Below are 18,927 nucleotides of genomic sequence, written 5' to 3' on the forward strand. Positions count from 1 at the left end.
CCTGCTCTGGCCTCACCTGTCCCCGACACTCCCCGTCCCCGCGATGCCCAACTCCGGCCAGAGAAGGCTGGCAGCGACCTCGCCCGGTACCCGCCGCCCCGACAACACCATTCGCCTCCTCGACCTCCCCCGTCGCCGCCGCCCACCCGCCCCTCGCCCCGCTCACCGGGGCCGCTCACCGGCCGCCGCCGCGCCGCCTCCTCCGCGGCCTCCCTCGCGGCCGCACCAGCCCCAGGGGCCGCGGTGGACCCGGCCGCCGCTGTCGCCGCCGCCGCCTCGCCTCAGCCCAGCCCCATTGCCCTTGGCCGGCGCCGCGCGCTGCGGCTCACGGTGAGGGAAGGAGGCGCCGCGGCGGGGCCGGGCCGGCCCTGGGACGTCCGCGCTCTCCTCCTCCTCCGCGCCCGCGGCGGCGGCGTGCAGCCGGCAGGGAGAGAACAAGGGAGGGCGGCGGGAGGTGGGCAGGGGAGGGGGGCGGTCTGCACTCCGAAACGGCCCCCCGCCGCCAGCGACGTAGAGAACCCCCCTCCCCTCCGCGGCAGCGCCCGATCACGCTGCGGGGAGAGCCGGCGGGCAGGCGGGGGAGCGCGCGCGGGCTCAGGACTCCCGCGCCGGATGTGAGGTCACGTGGCGGCTTCATCCCCGCGCGGAGGGCGGAGGGGCGCGGGCGACGTCAGGAGGCGGGGAAGGGGCGGGGCGATTTGTAGGCCCCGCCCACCCATCGCCTTTGCCACCCTCGAACGGGCAAAAGAAAGAAAGAGGCAGGTGAGGGGAGGCGAGGCCGTCCAAAAACGCTGGGTGTCAGGCCGGGGTGGCTAATGGAGGGCGGCTTTTCTGGTGGGATGAAATGGGACGGCAAATCCCACTTCATTCCCTTTGGGCTGTGACAACATCATAGTCCAAGCTCCCATTTTATGAACAGGGAAACTGAGGCTCAGTGACTAGACAGACGTTGCCCGGAGTCATGGCCATGGAGGAAGCTTGTGCTAGAATGGTGGAGAGGAAACCAGAGCCCAGCTCCCAATGCAAGGCTCTTTCATTCCTTTAGCCACCCTCGCCCCCGCCAAAACAAACAAACAAAAAACTGTCATTCTCATATGACCACGGACTCTGCGCCCCGGCCGCAGCCGGAGGGCAGGGAGGAGCGCACACGAGAAAGCTTCCACGCGCCCGCGGCTCGCCTCCGACGGGAAGGCGCCTCTTCCGACCGTCTGGATGCAAATTAAATACTTTCCTCCGCAGAAGACTTATCTCGGGGTAGGGCCGCAGCCGGATTTCCAAGTCGCGGGTTTGATTTTCGCGGCGTCCTCTCCGCGACCAGCGCAGAGAGCGCGCCCGGCCACCTGCAGCCTCGGGCTGCGGCCATCTTTCCGCCTGGAGCCACCTGGCCTGCGCCCTTTGTGCCTGGCCCGCTCCGTGACTGTTCTTCTTGCCGCTTCTTACAGAACTCAGCCGCCTTAGCGTCTTAGAGGACAGCATGCACGCAGACCCCGTCCACCACACCTGGGGAGCAGGGAGCCCTTAGTCCCTGGACACTTACCAGGGCCGCCACCCCTGGTCCACGCACGTGATGACATCTCACTGGGGCAGCACACCGCCCCGAGTCCGCGACACTGATAACACCTCCCGCGGGCAGGAGCGCGCCACAGCCACCCCTGGTCCCCTAGATTGTGTGAGGCTGGCATTTCTGCTCGCCTCTTGGTGTGGACAGCACGCTGGACCGAGATGGAGCCACAGCTTTCTCTTCCCAATCCCTGGCCTCACCGTTTTGTTTCATACCTCACTGTTTGTTTCAAACCTGGTGGTGTTGAAATGATTAAATGAGATAAGGGGTGTGGTAGTGTTGGGCAAACCACAAGAACGGTCTGGGTGGGGTCTGGCCCTAAAATCCTCCTCCCCCACCTCCCAGGCTTCTTTGCCTTGCCGCTTCCTCTCAGCCTTTAAACAGGCTGGCCTCTCCAAGTCCTATAAACAAAATTATCAAGCCAACCTCCTCCTGAAATGCCCCCTCCAACTAGCTTCCAAGTGTTTCATGCGGACCTCAAACAGTGGTCTTCCCTGGCTGCCTCTGCTTCCTCATTTCTCAACACTTGGCATTCTGGCTTCTCCTCCCCAACTCTAACCCTTCAAGACCTTGCTCAGGCAAGAGTAACTCATGACTTTCATTTTGCCAAACTTTGCAAGCATTCCTCAGGCCTTATCTCTCTGGTTCTTTCTGCTACAACTGACACCTTGGGATGGCTCTCACCTTCTGGAATCTCTCTACTACCTTGGTTTCAGAAGAGTGAACTCTCTCAATTGTCACATGAAGGTAAGTAAAGCCTCTGCCTCCTTGGTAGCATCTACTTGTGAATCTGCACCTTAAATTCAGGATTCCACTCTAAGCCAACAACTTTTCTCACTTCACTCATTCTCCTGGGATTGCCTGCATCCTCATGGATGCAGCTCCCAAGTTAGCAACTTCCAACCCAGACCCCTTCCACCAAATTTAGAACCAAATATCCACCTGCCTGCCAGGCAGCTCTAGCTAGATATCACAGAGACACCCCAAACTGGACATTTCCAAAACTGCACTCATTCTCTGCTTTCATAGCTGCCCCTCCCTTAGCTGTTGGCACCACCATCTCCACAGTCATCAGAATTAGAAAGTTGGGAATGAGTGAGTCATTCTTAATTCAGCCCTCTGCCTTACCCAATCACCAAGTCCTATCTATTTCACCTCCTTAATAAGCCTCAAATTCCTATGGTGGGCCGGGCGCAGTGGCTCATGCCTGTAATCCCAGCACTTTGGGAGGCCGAGGCTGGTGGATCACACAAGGTCAGGAGTTCAAGACCAGCCTGACCAACATGGTGAAACCTCATGTCTACTAAAAATACAAAATTAGCTGGGTGTGGTGGCACATGCCTGTAATCCCAGCTACTTGGGAGGCTGAGGCAGGAGAATCGCTTGAACCTGGGAGATGGAGGTTGCAGTGGGCTGAGATCGCGCCATTGCACTCCAGCCTGGCTAAGAAGAGCAAAACTCCATCTAAAAAAAAAAAAAATTCCTACAGTGGTTCCCACTGGCATCCATCCTTTCCAGCCTGAACTGTTAGACAAATTCAGCCTTCAGAGTGAACTACAATGCACTCCATTTAAAATCCTAAGAGTTCCCCTAGGCTTCTGGCTGCAGTGTATACCTCCAAGCTACCCGGCATGAACCTATCAACACGTTCGGGCTTTTAAAAGATCACAAAGAGCCCCAGAATTTGAGGTGCAGCCAAAGTAAGGCAACATGCAGCCAGGCAAGAAGGGAAAGCTATAGGAAAAAGAGAAGAGCAGTTGGATATTCCAAAAACTTTTCTGTTACAGATGTTTTGAGAATGGTGAAAAAAAAATTTGGACACTGGCTTTAGAGGAAGTGCTGAGTCACCAGGAAAGGCTTGAGCATGTTTATAGGTTGAGGGAAAAGAAGGTGCAAGAAAAAGAGGGGAAACCCAACATAGGCAAGAGAAAGGGAGTGGAACAGTCTGGAGAAGTTCTAGAAGGCTTACTGGTTCTCAAGTCATGATGATTCTGGGTCCAAGCCCACTGCTTCCCTCCTCTGATCCTACTCACTGTAAGCGCCAACCCTGATTGCAGCTGCACAGGGGTAACAGTCATGCTAGTAAGGTCTGACTTCACTTCTCACAAAGGCTATTTCACAACTCCTCCATCCTCAAAACCCCCATCTTTGCATGCCCTTCCCTCTCACTGTCCCCTTACCTCCTATTTCACTAAGAAAACCTACACCATCAAGAGGGAACATCCTCATCTTCCCACCGGCAAATCTGCGCATCATCCTACATCGGCCCCAGGGTCTCTTTTCCCACTCCAGAGGGGCAAAGCCTCTTCCTAACAGAGCTAGCTCGCCACAAAAATGACTGCTGTTAGGCCAACTCCAGGGGCTAGGCCTCCCCAAAATATTACTGTTGCCAACTCCGGAGGACACTTTGCAGGCCTTATCTTTCTAGTTCTCTCAGCAGCATGCATCTCCTATCCTTGAGACACTTTGCTGTTAGTTTTGATGACATACTGTATTTTGGAATTCTTCCTCCCCGTTTCTCTTTGTCTACTCTGTCTCAGCCTCCGCAGGTGCTTCCCCTGTCCTTCTCTAAATGTTGCTGTTCCCCAGGGCTCAACCCAGGATCCATTCCTGTGTCTATACAAGGTTTGTTGTTTTTTGTTTGTTTGTTTTTAATTTGACATCTCTTGACCTTACAAGAGTTGTGGACCAGCTTCAGAAGGATCTATAAGCTCCTTAAACTTGGATGCAAATACTTTCAAAGGAAGCAGTGGAGCTTTTAGCAGCTTCTCAAAGGTGTCTGGGTCCCCAAAAAAGATAAGAGGACTGATCCACATGCTTTCCCCTGGTGGCCTCATCTACTATGGCTATAGCTGTCATCTGCATGTACATTAATAACTGTCAACTGAGGCTGGGCGTGGTGGCTCACGCCTTTAATCCCTTTGGATTAAAGGGATTAATCCTTTAATCCCTTTGGGAGGCCGAGGCGGGCAGATCACCTGAGGTCGGGAGTTTGAGACCAGCCTGGCCAACATGGTGAAACCCCATCTCCACTAAACATACAAAAATTAGCCAGACGTGGTGGCGCGCACCTGTAATCCCAGCTACTTGGGAGGCTGAGGCAGGAGAATCACTTGAACCCAGGAGGCGGAGGCTGCAGTGAGCTGAGACGGCACCATTGCACTCCAGCCTGGATGACAGAGCAAGACTCTGTCCCAAAAAAAATGTCAACCCCACGCCTGCAGACCAGGCCACACCTCAGAGTCCCTTGGCCGTTCCTCGCTATCATTTTCACATGGGGTTTCACTGGTGCCAGATGAGTTCACTTATCCCAAACTTAACTGTTGCCTTTCTTCCCCAAACCAGCTCCTCTCTCCTGGGCCTCCTGACCTTAGCAAAGACGTTGTCACCCAAACAACTGCTGAAGCCCAAAACCTGGGAGTCATTCTTTACACCTCCCTCTCCTTCACCACCCCATCCAATCCAACACCAAGTCCATTTCAAATCCTTCCCCATCTCTCCATCTTCACTGCCACTAGAATAATGCATGCCCCCTCATCTCTCACCTGGCACTAGTGCATTCGCTCCCAGTTCCACTGCCACTAGAATAATGCATGCCCCCTCATCTCTCACCTGGCATGCCCCCTCATCTCTCACCTGGCATGCCCCCTCCATCTCTCACCTGGCATGCCCCCTCCATCTCTCACCTGGCATGCCCCCTCCATCTCTCACCTGGCATGCCCCCTCCATCTCTCACCTGGCATGCCCCCTCCATCTCTCACCTGGCATGCCCCCTCATCTCTCACCTGGCACTAGTACATTCACTCCCAGCAGGTTCCTCTGCTTTTGCCCTTGCCCACCTCCAGTGCATTATTGCACAGCAGCCAGAGTATTAGTTTATGTGACTTCAAGCAGAGCTGCTGATAAAAGCTTTCACTTGCTTCCCATCTCATTTAGAATACTAGATGAACTTCTTGGGTCCACAAAGTCCAGTGCAGGATGTGACCTGTCCACCACTTCCCCCTTCACTGGCACTCCTCTGCTCTCCCTGTCTTCTCACCACAGACCCCTTCCCCAAGTTACTCCAACTACACTAGGCCTTTTTTCAATTCCTCAAACGCACCAACCTCTTTCCTGCCTCAGGGTCTTTGTACAATCTATTCTTTCCCTTCCCTTTTTTTCTTGCCTGACTAACTTATAAGTTCAACTTTGGGCTTAAATGCATATATAGTTGTCCCTCGATATCTACAGATATCCACAGAACCTCTGTGGATACCAAAATCCAAAAATACTTAAGTTTCTTGGATAAAAGGGTATAGTATTTGCATGTAACCTATATGCATCCTCCCGTGTACTTTTTTTTTTTTTAAACAGAGTCTCTCGTTGGGTCACCCAGGAGTACGATGGCACGATCTTGGCTCAGTGCAACCTCCGCCTCCTGGGTTCAAGCAATTCTCCTGCCTCAGCCTCCTGAGTAGCTGGGATTACAGGCATCCGCCACCACGCCCGGCTACTTTTTTGTATTTTTAGTAGAGACAGGGTTTCACCATGTTGGCCAGGCTGGTCTTGAACTCCTGACCTCAGGTGATCCACCTGCTTCAGCCTCCGAAAGTGCTGGGATTACAGGCATGAGCCACCACAACCCATCACCTATACTTTAAATCATCTCTAGATTACTTATAATATGATGTAAATGCTATGCAAACATTTTTATTTATAGTATTTTTACTGTGTTGTTATTGTATTTATCTCAAGGCTGTGGTTGTATGACACTTATGTAAGATTGAAAAAATAACGGTTATTTATTTTTGTAAATGTGAATGTGAGAAGGACTTTTGGGATTATGGGAAACGGGCACATAAAATATCATTCTCACCTGGGCACAGTGGCAGATGCCTGTAGTCCCAGCTACTTGGGAGGCTGAGGTGGGAGGATTTCTAGGATTGCCTAAGCCCAGGAGTTTGAGTTTACAGTGAGCTATGATTGTGCCACTGCACTCCAGCCTGGGCAACATAGTGAGATCTCAGCTCTTAAAAAAAAAAAAAAATCCCCCATCCCCACCCAAACCATCTCTTTGTGCTGCTACTGGTAAAGAAATAAGTCAGTTTGGTTTATCACTGTAGACCCAGCATTAGATGAAGCCTGGCATGTGATAGACACTCAAATGTTTGCACCTGATGGATAACTGAATGAATGAATTTACCATCTCAGATATCATCTCTAAATGCCTTCCCTGATTCCCAGGCTAAGAATCCCTCTTTAGCTGAGCGCATGGCTCACCCCTGTAATCCCAACACTTTGGGAGGCCGAGGCGGGTGGATCACTTGAGCTCAGGAGTTCGAGACCAGCCTGGCCAACATAATGAAACCCCATCTCTACCAAAAATACAAAACTTAGCCAGGTGTGGTGACAGGCACCTATAATCCCAGCTACTCAAGAGGCCGAGGTGGGAGAATCACTCGAACCCGGAGGCGGAGGTTTGCAGTGAGCCGAGATCGTGCCACTGCACTCCAGCCTGACAAGACTCCATCTCAAAAAATAAAACAAAAGAATTCCTCTTTAGTGCATATTTGTCTCACTGCATTTACAACCTTGAATAAGCACCAATTTAGTTTTTTTGTTTTCCATGAGTCTACCTTATTCATCATGTTTTTTTTTCTAAGGTTCTAAATACTTTCATGTATTATCTCATTTAATCATCACAACAATGCCAACACTAAAAATAGTAGTTACTATTCTTTTCATTTTTATAGATGAAGAAACTGAAGAAACCTTACATATATGATCTCATTTAATCTTTATAACAATTCTAGGAAGGAGGTACTATTATTATTTCTGCTTACAGATGAAATAGAGGAAGGCTTAACAATCCCATTTTACAGAATGGAAAAAGATATGTTCAATAACTCACCGAAAAGCACAGCCAGGATTCAAACCCAGACACTTTGCTCCAGAGCCAAACTCTTGATCACTACAACCAAATGAAGCCAGAGTGATTCACCATCTCGCATCAAAACTCTGGATTATCTGTTTAAGCACCCAGACTTCCAGCTCCTCATGAGCCAGGACCTTCCTCAGCCACATCTGGATCCTCAGCCCCTCACAGCACACAGCGGTAGTCAGAAAGTATGCTGAGTAAGTGGAGAACAAGTTAGCATTGATTTTCACAACGATGTCAGACTAGCAATGGAATTGTTTTGATTCTCCTTTTATAGAGAAGAAAAATGAGATTCACAACTTCACATGAGGGAGTGTCTCATCTAAGAATCTCTGACTCAGTTCAGCCCTTGTTTGTATTCCCTCTGCTGCCTCCACAAAAGGTTGGAGGTCACATGTTTAGATTATGAAGACCTTTTGCCATTAAAAAATGGCAAAACAAGCAAACAAAACAAACACAGCACTCGTTGCCTTTCCTAGAAAAACTGTCCATTAAAAGTACTTTGAGGCCGGGTGCAGTGGCTCATGCCTGTAATTTCAGCACTTTGGGAGGCTGAGGCAGGTGGATCACCTGAGGTTGGGAGTTCGAGACCAGCCTGGCCAACATGGCGAAACCCCGTCTCTACTAAACATACAAAAATTAGCCAGGCATGATGGCAGGTGCCTGTAATCCCAGCTACTTGGGAGGCCGAGGCAGGAGAACTGCTTGAACCTGGGAGGTGAAGGCTGCAGTGAGCCTAAATCATGCCACTGCACTCCAGCCTGGGCAACAGAGGGAGACTCCGTCTGAAAAAAAAGAAAAGAAAGTACTTTGATTATGATTATGATGTTTGCCCAACAAGCTCTATCTCTCTTTCTTTTAGTGCCTCCTAAGCCATTCAGTTCCCATTTAGTTTGACCTACGCAGGCCAGTGTGTGTGTGTGTGTGTGTGTGTGTGTGTGTGTGTGTGTACTGGAATGGGAACAGAGAGCAGGACTGTTAAGTCAGATGTCTACAAATCACAGTCCAGGGCCATCACTGACTTGTTTCTGTCTCTAAACAAAGCATGTATAAACTGTTTGCCTCTGCCATGAGGCAAAAGCATGCGCCTGGCATTTTTCTGAGGTCATGGTGCCCTAGGATATGGCAGTTCACATGACACTGAATATTGTTTACCAACTGGCTATTCAGGATACGGGGTCCCTCCTGGAGGAGTGCTTACTGCTGGCGTAGGGCCAGTGTGCTGAACCTAGTTCTCCAAGAGATTAAAAGCTCTGACTGTGTGGTGCCTGCCAATTTAATGCTGTAAATGCTCCCACCACAGCCAATTTCAAGGTACCAAGAGTTTCCCTACTGCTTCATGAAATTCCTGAAAATTTTTATGTTTATTTATTTTATTGTTTTTGAAATGGAGTTTTGCTCTTGTCGCCCAGGCTGGAGTAAAATGGCACCACCTTGGCTCACTGCAACCTCCGCCTCCCAGGTTCAAGCGATTCTCCTGCCTCAGCCTCCTGAGTAACTGGGATTACAGGTGCCCGCCACCACACCCAGATAATTTTTGTATTTTTAGTAGAGATTGGGGCTTTACCATATTGGCCAGGCTAGTCTCAAACTCCTGACCTCACGAGATCTGCCCACCATGGCTCCCAAAGTGCTGGGATTACAGGTGTGAGCCACCACGCCTGGCCCAAATTCCTGAAAATTTAATAGCCAGCACGAGTGAGCCAATACACACCAGCCCCAGCACACTGCTGTGTATAATAATTCCTTGTATGGGTGGGGAGAGAAGAAATACAAGTAGTCCTTTAAGATTTTGGCTTGGCCAGGTGCAATGGCTCATGCCTGTAATCCCAGCACTTTGGGAGGCTGAGTCGGGCAGATTACCTGAGGTCAGGAGTTCAAGACCAGCCTGGCCAATGTGGTGAAACCCCATCTCTACTAAAAATACACAAAATTAGCTGGGCGTGGGGGTGGGCGCCTGTAATCCCAGCTACTCGGGAGGCTGAGGCAGGAGAATCACTTGAACCCCAGAGGCGGACATTGCAGTGAACCAAGATCACACCACTGCACTCCAGCCTGGGCAAGAAAGTGAGACTCCATCTCAAAAAAAAAAAAAAAAAAAAAAAAAAAAAAAAGACTTTGGCTTTAGGGGCCAAGGCCTGACTCATAGGCTGTCATGGGGAATTTCCCTGTGTTTCGATGTAATGATTTGTCCTCTGATGAGAAAAGTGCAATTGTATTAATATTAGAGATGGGGAAACTGAGTTCAAGTCGCAGCCTTCTTCTAGGTCATGTATTTCTTTATTTGAATCCAAATCGTAATGAGAATAATATTACCCACAGCACAGGATGTTTAATTATCTAACACATTCTGCTATAGCACTTACTGCTTGGTAGGCACTGTTAAGCACTTTACAGACTTAACTCATTTAATCTTTATAACAACACTGTTAGGTACTGTCACTAATTGAGAGATGAAAAGACTAAAATACAAAGAAGATAATGAAGTTCTTTAAGGTAACGGAGCTAGAAGGTGAGAAAGCCAGGATTTGAACCTGGCTTCAGAGTCCAAGCTCTTCGGGCCCCACACCAAAGCTAGCTGCCTGTTTTTGTGGTTTTACTGGAACACAGCCATGCCCATTCATTTACATATTGTCTGACTGCTTTTTCGTTACGACAGCAGAGTTGAATCGTTGTGACAGAGACCATATGGCCCACAAAGCCCAAAATATTTACTATCTGGCCCTTCACAGAAAATGTTTGCTGACCCTGGCTCCACAGTATCCTGTCTGTTTGTTTGGAGTAAGACATTGGTTATTATTTGGAGACTCATAGTCCCCAGTGTCAAGCTGGTCGCTGGGCCAATAAGACAAGCAAAAAATAGTGTCCAGATTGTAACTATCCTCTCACATTTATACCATAACAATTGTGTCAGTGAAATAGCATTCTCAAGCACAAGGCGTAAACTTCAGTAACAAATGATCCGTGCAAATGTGTATTAATAGAAATATGTATCTAGACCGGACATGGCACTCACACCTATAATCCCAGCACTTTGGGAGGCCAAGGTGGGCAGATCACCTGAGGCCCAGGGTTCAAGACCAGCCTGGCCAACATAGTGAAACCTCATCTCTACTAAAAATACAAAAATTAGCCGGGCATGGTGGCAGGCACCTGTAATCTCAGCTACTCAGGAGGCTGAAGCTGAGAATCGCTTGAACCCAGGAGGCAGAGGTTGTAGTAAGCCGAGATCACATCACCGCCCTCCAGTTTGGGCGACAGAGCAAGACTCCATCTCAAACAAAGAAAAAAGAAATATGTCTGTGACTTCATAGGATCGCAACATCTCAAGGTTGAAATTAATTCAGAGATTACTTATCCCAACCTTAACTCCTCTTGGGAATATTGCATCGAGTTTCTAAAGTTAATGCTGTAGATTCCTCTTAATCATTCCTTGAGTCCTGCAAGATGATTCCTCTGTATAGAAATGGCCTTTTTGCCGGCCTGGCCAATGTGGCAAAACCCTGTCTCTACTAAAACACAAAATTGGCCAGGCGTGGTGGTGGGCACCTGTAATCTCAGCTACTCGGGAGCTGAGGCAGGAGAATCGCTTGAACCCGGGAGGCAGAGGTTGCAGTGAGCCGAGATCACGCCACTGCACTCCACCTGGGGGACAGAGCGAGACTCCCTCTCAAAAAAAGAAAAAAGAAAGAACTGGGTTTTTTGCAGAGACATCTATTGTATGGGGCTGAGGAATGAGGCTCACAACACCACAGCTGTCATTCTGTCTCCAAGGCAGCTCCTCCATGTGCCTGTTTCAGATGCCAAGAAGAGAGGGTCCTCAAAGCCTGTCATTCACTGGCCTGTATAGTCGTTAAAAACTTTCCCTGACCTTTGCAGCTACTTCCTGTGAGCAGCCCAGGGACGGCCAGTCACTTGTGACCTATTTGCAGAGCTGGCAGTTCTGACTTCGAGAACAAACTCGGAACAAGCCCATCTGCAGCTGGTTGACTGAGTTTCCTTTGGGCTCCCGGCACCAGAAAGAATTGCTCACTGGAGGGATCATAGGTGACGCTCCTGTCTCACTGCCCCACTCAGGTAGGTAGATTTTCACTGCCCTATAAACCACAGTCAACATCTCAAGACCTCCAGAAGGATGTTTATGATCTTGTATTTGCTAAAGATGTTGCTTCCTTATGGTAATTTGTTTAAAAGGCGGGGCACAGTGGCTCGCATGGGACCTCGTCTCTACAAAAATAGAAAGTTAGCCAGGTGTGGTGGCGTGCATCTGTTGTCCCATCCCAGCTACTCAGGCTGAGGCAGAAGGATCACTTGAGCCCAGGAGATGAAGGGCTACAGTGAGCTATGATGATGTCACTGCATTCCAGCCCCGGCAACAGAGCAAGACCCTGTCTCTAAAACAACAAAACAAAACAGAACCATTAGCTCTTCTTTTTTGTTTTGTTTTGTTTTCCTCAGAGCAGAGATGCCTCACTGTGATAGGTAAATTAAAGTGATACTGATTGCCAGCTCCAGTGTGGAAGTCCCAAAGCCAAGGAATTTCTTTCATAAACATTTCAAAAGTGAGTCGATCCAAAATATACCTCCACCATGAGATTACCTGTAATCTAATTCAACCTAGAAGATGGAGTCCAAACAGCTTGAGGTTCTGCAAATTTCACAACAGCGGCAGCCACAAAATGAAAGTGAACAAGGCTTTGGCCGGGCACAGTGGCTCACGCCTGTAATCCCGGCACTTTGGGAGGCCGAGGCAGGTGGATCATCTGAAGTCGGGAGTGTGAGACCAGCCTGATCCACGTGGAGAAACCCCATCTCTACTAAAAATACAAAAGTAGCCGGGTGTGGTGGCGCATTCCTGTAATCCCAGCTACTCAGGAGGCTGAACCAGGAGAATCGCTTGAACCCAGGAGGCAGAGGTTGCGGTGAGCTAAGATCGCGCCGTTGCATTCCAGCCTGGGCAACAAGAACAAAACTCCATCTGAAAAAAAAGAAAAAAGAAAGTGAACAAGACTTTAAGGTGGAGCACACCAGAAACATCTTGCTATTTCCACGTGTCTCTTTGTCACTACACTCCTTAAATATACTTAAATAGCTCATATTAACAACAGAGACGACCAACTTCGTGAAACCTCTTGGGGCTTTATAAAAAGTTCCCTAAAGTTAATGCTGTAGATTCCTCATGATCATTTCAAAACTAATGTGATTTCTTTAGGGTACCTTTAATTACACTTATGACCTTGGTTTCATTTTTAAAATACACATACATTTAAAGAAGACTGAGGACCCTAAGGATCTCAGATATCCCTTCGAGGGGTACCTAATAGCTGTTTTCAATTCCTGAGATACTTGGTTTTATCTCTCCTTTAGAAACAAAAATTATGCTCAGCTCTAACCTCATCCAGCTTTACCAACTCAGATACTCACAGGCTGATTTCAAGCTCCAGGAGAAAAAGTAGAGTCACATTTACCTTTTTATCCCCAACAACATGTAGCCACGTTCCCTCCTCAGTTCTGCATCCTCAGATCAACCAACCAGGGATCAAAAATATTTAAGAAAAAAATACTCATGGACACAGGAAGGGGAACATCACACTCAGGGGACTGTTGTGGGGTGGGGGGAGGGGGGAGGGACAGCATTAGGAGATACATCTAATGCTAAATGATGAGTTAATGGGTGCAGGAAATCAACATGGCACATGGATACATATGTAACAAACCTGCACATTGTGCACATGTACCCTAAAACCCTGAAGTATAATATAATAAAAAAAAAAAATTTAAGAAAAAAATAACAATAAAAAATACAGTTGACCCTTAACCAGTGTGGGTGTTGAGGTAGCCAGCCCTCATGCGTTAAAAACTCTGAGTATAAGTTTCAACACTCAGGCCCGGCGCGGTGGCTCACGCCTGGAATCCCAGCACTTTGGGAGGCCAAGGCAGACAGATCACCTGAGGTCAGGAGTTTGAGACTAGCCTGGCCAACATGATGAAACCCCATCTCTACTAAAAATATAAAAACTAGCCGGGCACCTGTAATCCCAGCTACTCTGGTGGCTGAGGCAAGAGAATCGCTTGAACCCAGGAGGCGGAAGTTGCAGTGAGCCGAGATGGTGCCACTGCACTCCACACTGGACGACAGAGTGAGACTCTGTCTCAAAATAAATAATTAATAATAAAGAAAAAGTACAAAAAAATTAGCTGGGTGTGGTGGCACACACCTGTGGTACCAACTACTTGGTAGGCTGAGGTGAGAGGAGCGCTTGAGCCCAGGAGATCGAAGTTGCATCGAGTCGAGATCGAACCATTACACTCTGGCCTTGGCAACGGAGTGAGGCCCTGCCTCAAAAAAAAAAAAAAAAAAAAGTTGACTCCCTAAAATCATAACTACTAATAGTCTACTGTTGACTAGAAGCCTTACCAATAACTTAGTCAAATAACACATAGACTAGTATCTACATATATTTTATGCATTCAAGACATACCTAACATTTTCTTAATTTTTGCCATATTTCTAGTCTATGTGGTTCACCTGCAAGATTTTTCAAATTGTTGCCAATTTGAAAAAGGAAAAAAAAAAAAAAGACCATCACATTCTTGAAATACCTACTTTGGAACTTTGGAGGTGGCTTCTTACAGATGTGTATTTATTTTCTTTCCCTGTTTTTCACAGAAAGGAACTAATAGAAAATATTTCTTTATGTACTGAGTTTATTTAGAACTGTTCACATCCTCTGCCCTAGATATTTCAATGATGGAAAGCAATCCTAATTATAACATAACCTAGATACCCAAGAACAAATTCCCATTCCCACATCACAGATGAAGAAGTCCAAACACAAACAACTTGTCCACAGTCACGTAGTTGGGTAAACTGAAGGACGTGGTGTTGCTCCAAAGCCATTTCTACTACTACCCTATACAAAAATCTAAAACAGAAAATTCTGCTTACGTGGAGATGTTCACACATATATATTTCTTTTTCTTTTTAGAGATGGGGTTTCTCCATGTTGCCCAGGCTGGTCTCAAACTCCTGAGCTCAAGTGATCCATCTGCCTTGGCCTCCCAAAGTGCTGGGATTACCGGCATGAGCCTGGCCAATATCATTAATAATGGGAAAAAAATGGAGGGGGGGATATCTAAAGCTCTAAAATATCAGCAAATATTCAGAAATATCTAAAATATTCAGCAAAACTGGGATATTATTTATAACACATCCAAATGATGGGGGTATTATGCAAACATTTAATAACATATTTACAAAGGAAGGAAATAATAAAGATTAGAGTAGAAATAAATTAGAGAATAAAAAAAGCACCAGAGAAAATCAATGTAACCAAAACTTGATTGTTGGAAAATATCAACAAAATTGACAAACGTTTAACTAAACTGACCAAAAATTAGAGAGAAAACTCAAATTACTAACATCAAAAATGAAAGAGGCTGGGCGCGGTGGCTCACGCCTATAATCCCAGCACTTTGGGAGGCGGAGGCCGACGGATCCCTTGAGGTCAGGAGTTTGAGACCAGCCTGGCCAACACAGTGAAACCCCATCTCTACTAAAAATACAAAAATTAGCCAGGCATGGTGGTGTGCACCTGTAGTCCCAGCTACTTGGGAGGCTGACACAGGAGAATGGTGTGAACCCCGGAGGCAGAGCTTGCAGTGAGCCAAGATCGCGCCACTGCACTCCAGCCTGGGTGACAGAGTGAGACTCCGTCTCAAAAAAAAAAAAAAAAAATGAAAGAGACCTCAGATGTTTTTGAGTGACAAAGAAAGGAAGGAGGGGAAGGAGGGAAAAAAATAAAAAGGTATTGGTGGCCGGGCACGGTGGCTCACACCTGTAATTCCAGCACTTTGGGAAGCCAAGGCAGGCAGATCACGAGGTCAGGAGTTCGAGACCAGCCTGACCAACATGGTAAAACCCCGTCTCTACCAAAAATACAAAAATTAGCCAGGCATGGTGGTGCCTGCCTGTAATCCCACCTACTCAGGAGGCAGAGGCAGGAGAATCCCTTGAACCCAGGAGGCGTACGTTGCAGTGGGTTGAGATCGCGCCACTGCATCCAGCCTGGGTGATAGAGCAAGACTTCGTCTCAAAAAAAACCAAAACAGGTATTGGTGGTACAGGCCTGTAGTCCCAGCCACTTGGAAGGCCAAGGCAGGACGATTGTTTGAACCCAGGAGTTCAAAACCAGGACAAGCAACATAGTGAGATTCTCTCTCTAATAAAAAAGAAATTAAAGAGAGGAATTATTATTGACCTTATAGAAATGAATGATAAAGAAATATAAGTAGTGGTATGCAAACAAATCAGATAACTAAAATGGATACATTTCTAGAAAGGTACAAACTATCAAAACTGACTCAAGAAGAAACAGAAAATCCAAATTGATCTAGACAAGTAAGGTGATGAAATTAGTAACCAAAAAACGTCCCACAAAGAAAAGCCCAAGACCAGATGACCACTGATAAATGTACACAATTTTAAGGAAAATTGGTATCAATTCTTCACAAACCGTTACAAAAAAAAGAGGAGGAAGTGCTTCCCAACTTACAAGGCCAGTACTAACCTGATACCAAACCCCTTAAAAAGACATCACAAAAAAAGAAAACTAAAATTCATCTGCAGATACAAGGGAGCAGAAATAACCAAAACAATTATTTTTGTTTTGTTTTGTTTTTGAGACGGAGCCTCACTCTGTCACCCAGGCAGAGTGCAATGGCGCAATCTCGGCTCACTGCAACCTCTGCCTCCCAGGTTCAAGTGATTTTCCTGTCTCAGCCTCCCTAGTTGCTGAGACTACAGGCACATGCCACCATGCCCAGCTAACTTTTGTATTAGTGGAAACAACGGGGTTTCACCATGTTGGCCAGGCTGGTCTCGAACTCCTGACCTCAGGTGATCCACCCCCTCCCTTGGCCTCCCAAAGTGCTGGCATTACAGGCGTGAGCCACTGCACCCAGCCTAAAACAATTGTTTAAACAAAGAAAAAATTTGAAGGACTCACTTCCAAATTTAAAACTTACTACAGAGCTACAGTAATCAAGACAGTGTGGTACTGGCATAAAGCTAGACATGTAGATCAATGGAATAGAATTGAAGATTCAGAAATAAACCCTTACATTTCTGGTCAACTGATTTTCAACAAGGGTGCCAAGACAATTCAATGGGAGAAAGAATAATCTTTTTAACAAATGATGTTGAAACAACTGGATATCCATATGCAAAAGAGTGAAGCAGACTCGTTCCTCTTACCATACACAAAACTTAAAATGGACACGATCCCAGAAACATGGGAAAGCGGTAAATAGGCAGTGACTACTAATGGATACAAGGTTTCTTTTGGGAGCAATGAAAATATTCTGAAATTAGATAGTGGCAATGGTTGCACAACTCAGTGAATATACTATAAACTGACTTTAAAAGGCTTATTTTTTAGGATGCATGACTAATATCTCAAAAATATCATTATTTTAAAAACAGTATATTTACAAATATACTTTTTTTTTTTTTTTTTTGAGACAGGGTCTGTCACTCTGTCACCCAGGCTGGAATGCAGCATCACAATCACAGCTCGCTGCAGCCTCAACCTCCTGGGCTCAGGTGATTCTCCTGCCTTGGCCCCCCGAGTAGCTGGGACTACAGGTGTGCACCACCATGCCTGGCTAATTTTTGTGTGTTTTGTAGAGACAAGGGTTTGCCATGTTGCACATGCAGCTCTTGAACTCCTGGGCTCATGTGAGTTCAAAATAACATAATAAAGGCTCTAGGCCATGATTCAGTTGTGCCTTTACTTAAACCTTATATTCCCCCGGGTACCATAATTCAGAATTATCAAATTAGACCGTTGTGCCTTTACTTAAACCTTATATTCCCCCAGGGTACCATAATTCAGAATTATCAAATTAGACCTTGAGAAGGCTCCATATGGAATCCTGTTAATACAGTCCCTCACTGAATCACCTTAACAAAATTTCATCTTAATATTTCCCTCATAGCTTTAATCAAAGTTACTTTAGTAAATATCCATATGGAACTTACTGCTACATTTTTGCACAAATATTAAAAACATTGTCCTTCCCGTCTACATATCACTCATTGTTCCCCATATTATAAAAAAAACTTTATTATGAAAATTTAGCTACAATTTATTTTGGGAAAAGCGATTCTCCTTAGGAATTATCTTTTCTGATAATCAAAACTACAATTGATTATGATTTCTTTTTAGCCTTAGAGGAAACTCATTTGAGCCATAGCAATTATGTTGATTGAAATAATTAACATATTTATTTCTTCATTTTTTTCTTTCTGTTTTTCTACTTCAATTCCTAATTTGCAAATTTTTTTGAGACAGGGTCTCACTCTGTTGCCCAGGTTGGAGTGCAGTGGCCTCGACCTCCGGGGCTCAAGCCATCCTTGCACCTCAGCCTCTCAAGTAGCTGGGATGATGGGCACACGCCACCATGCCTGGCTAGTTTTTTGACGTTTTGAGACAGGATCTCACTATGTGGCCCAGGATGGATATAATTTGCAATTTTATTGCATGGAATTTTGGTGTAAGTCACCTCAAACCCTGATGTTCAAAGGATTTGTCAAGGAGTCTTGTCTAAGTTTCAGTATTTAATTGAGCCTCACATTAAATCAAGGTTTCTCTAACTAGGCACCATTGACATTTTGAGCTAGATGATTCTTTGCTGTGGGGACTGGGGCTGTCCTGTTCACTGTAGGGTGTTTAGCAGCATCCTTGGCTTCTACCCACTAGATAGTAGTAGCAGCTCCTTAGTTACAACAGCCAAAAATGTAATCAGACAGTGCCCGATGTCCCTGCAGGGCAAAATTACCCCCAGCTAAGAACTACGCATTAAATCACCCTTGAAAAACTGACCCCCACCACTATTTCAGTAACTCTTGGGAAGTTCATCATGAGGCCAGGCATGGTGGCTCACACCTGTAATCCCAACACTTTGGGAGGCCAAGGCAGGTGGATCATCTGAGGTCGGGAGTTCGAGACCAACCTGAACAACACGGTGAAACCCTGTCTATACTAAAAATAGAAAAATTAGTCAGATGTGCTGGTGGGTGCCTGTAATCCCAGCTACTAGGGAGGCAAAGGCAGGAGAAGGTTGCAGTGAGCTGAGATCATGTCACTGCACTCCAGTCTGGGCAACAGAGCAAAATTCCATCTCAAAAAAAAAAAAAAAAGAAGAAGTTCATCATGACAGATAATAGGTAGCTGGGTAGATAGATACATAGATAGATATTCACACTCTGTTCACTTACATGAGATGAATTGAAGGTGTGTCTGCACTTACTATCAATTCCTAAAGCAAAGCCGCTTCTATCTGAGTTTACATAGAAAGAATTTTCTAGGGCTGGGTCTGGTGGCTCATGCCTGTAATCCCAGCACTTTGATGAAGCTGAGGCAGGCAGATTGCTTGAGCCCAGGAG

General features: G+C 46.6%; 1 protein-coding gene and 1 long non-coding RNA gene across 5 annotated transcripts in view; one reads left to right on the top strand and one right to left on the bottom strand.

Annotated features, from left to right (window-relative positions):
- Window positions 1-602, bottom strand: part of ATP13A3 (ATPase 13A3) — an 84,879-nt gene extending 84,277 nt beyond the window's left edge. For 2 of the 4 annotated variants that reach the window (XM_032171923.1, XM_032171921.1), the window contains exon 1: window positions 167-602. The gene's annotated coding sequence lies outside the window, so the exon portion shown is untranslated. The remainder of the gene's footprint in view (window positions 1-166) is intronic. The other 2 variants (XM_032171922.2, XM_058426383.1) reach the window with 2 other exon arrangements.
- Window positions 603-761: 159 nt separating this feature from the next.
- LOC116479980 (uncharacterized) overlaps window positions 762-18,927 on the top strand; it is a 30,958-nt gene continuing 12,792 nt past the window's right edge. The window contains exons 1-2 of the long non-coding RNA XR_009209498.1: window positions 762-2,308; window positions 11,358-11,555. This is a non-coding gene — a long non-coding RNA (uncharacterized LOC116479980). The remainder of the gene's footprint in view (window positions 2,309-11,357; window positions 11,556-18,927) is intronic.

Source organism: Hylobates moloch, unplaced genomic scaffold (assembly GCF_009828535.3).
Source record: "Hylobates moloch isolate HMO894 unplaced genomic scaffold, HMol_V3 SCAFFOLD_13, whole genome shotgun sequence".
In the NCBI taxonomy this organism is placed as follows: Eukaryota; Metazoa; Chordata; class Mammalia; order Primates; family Hylobatidae; genus Hylobates; species Hylobates moloch.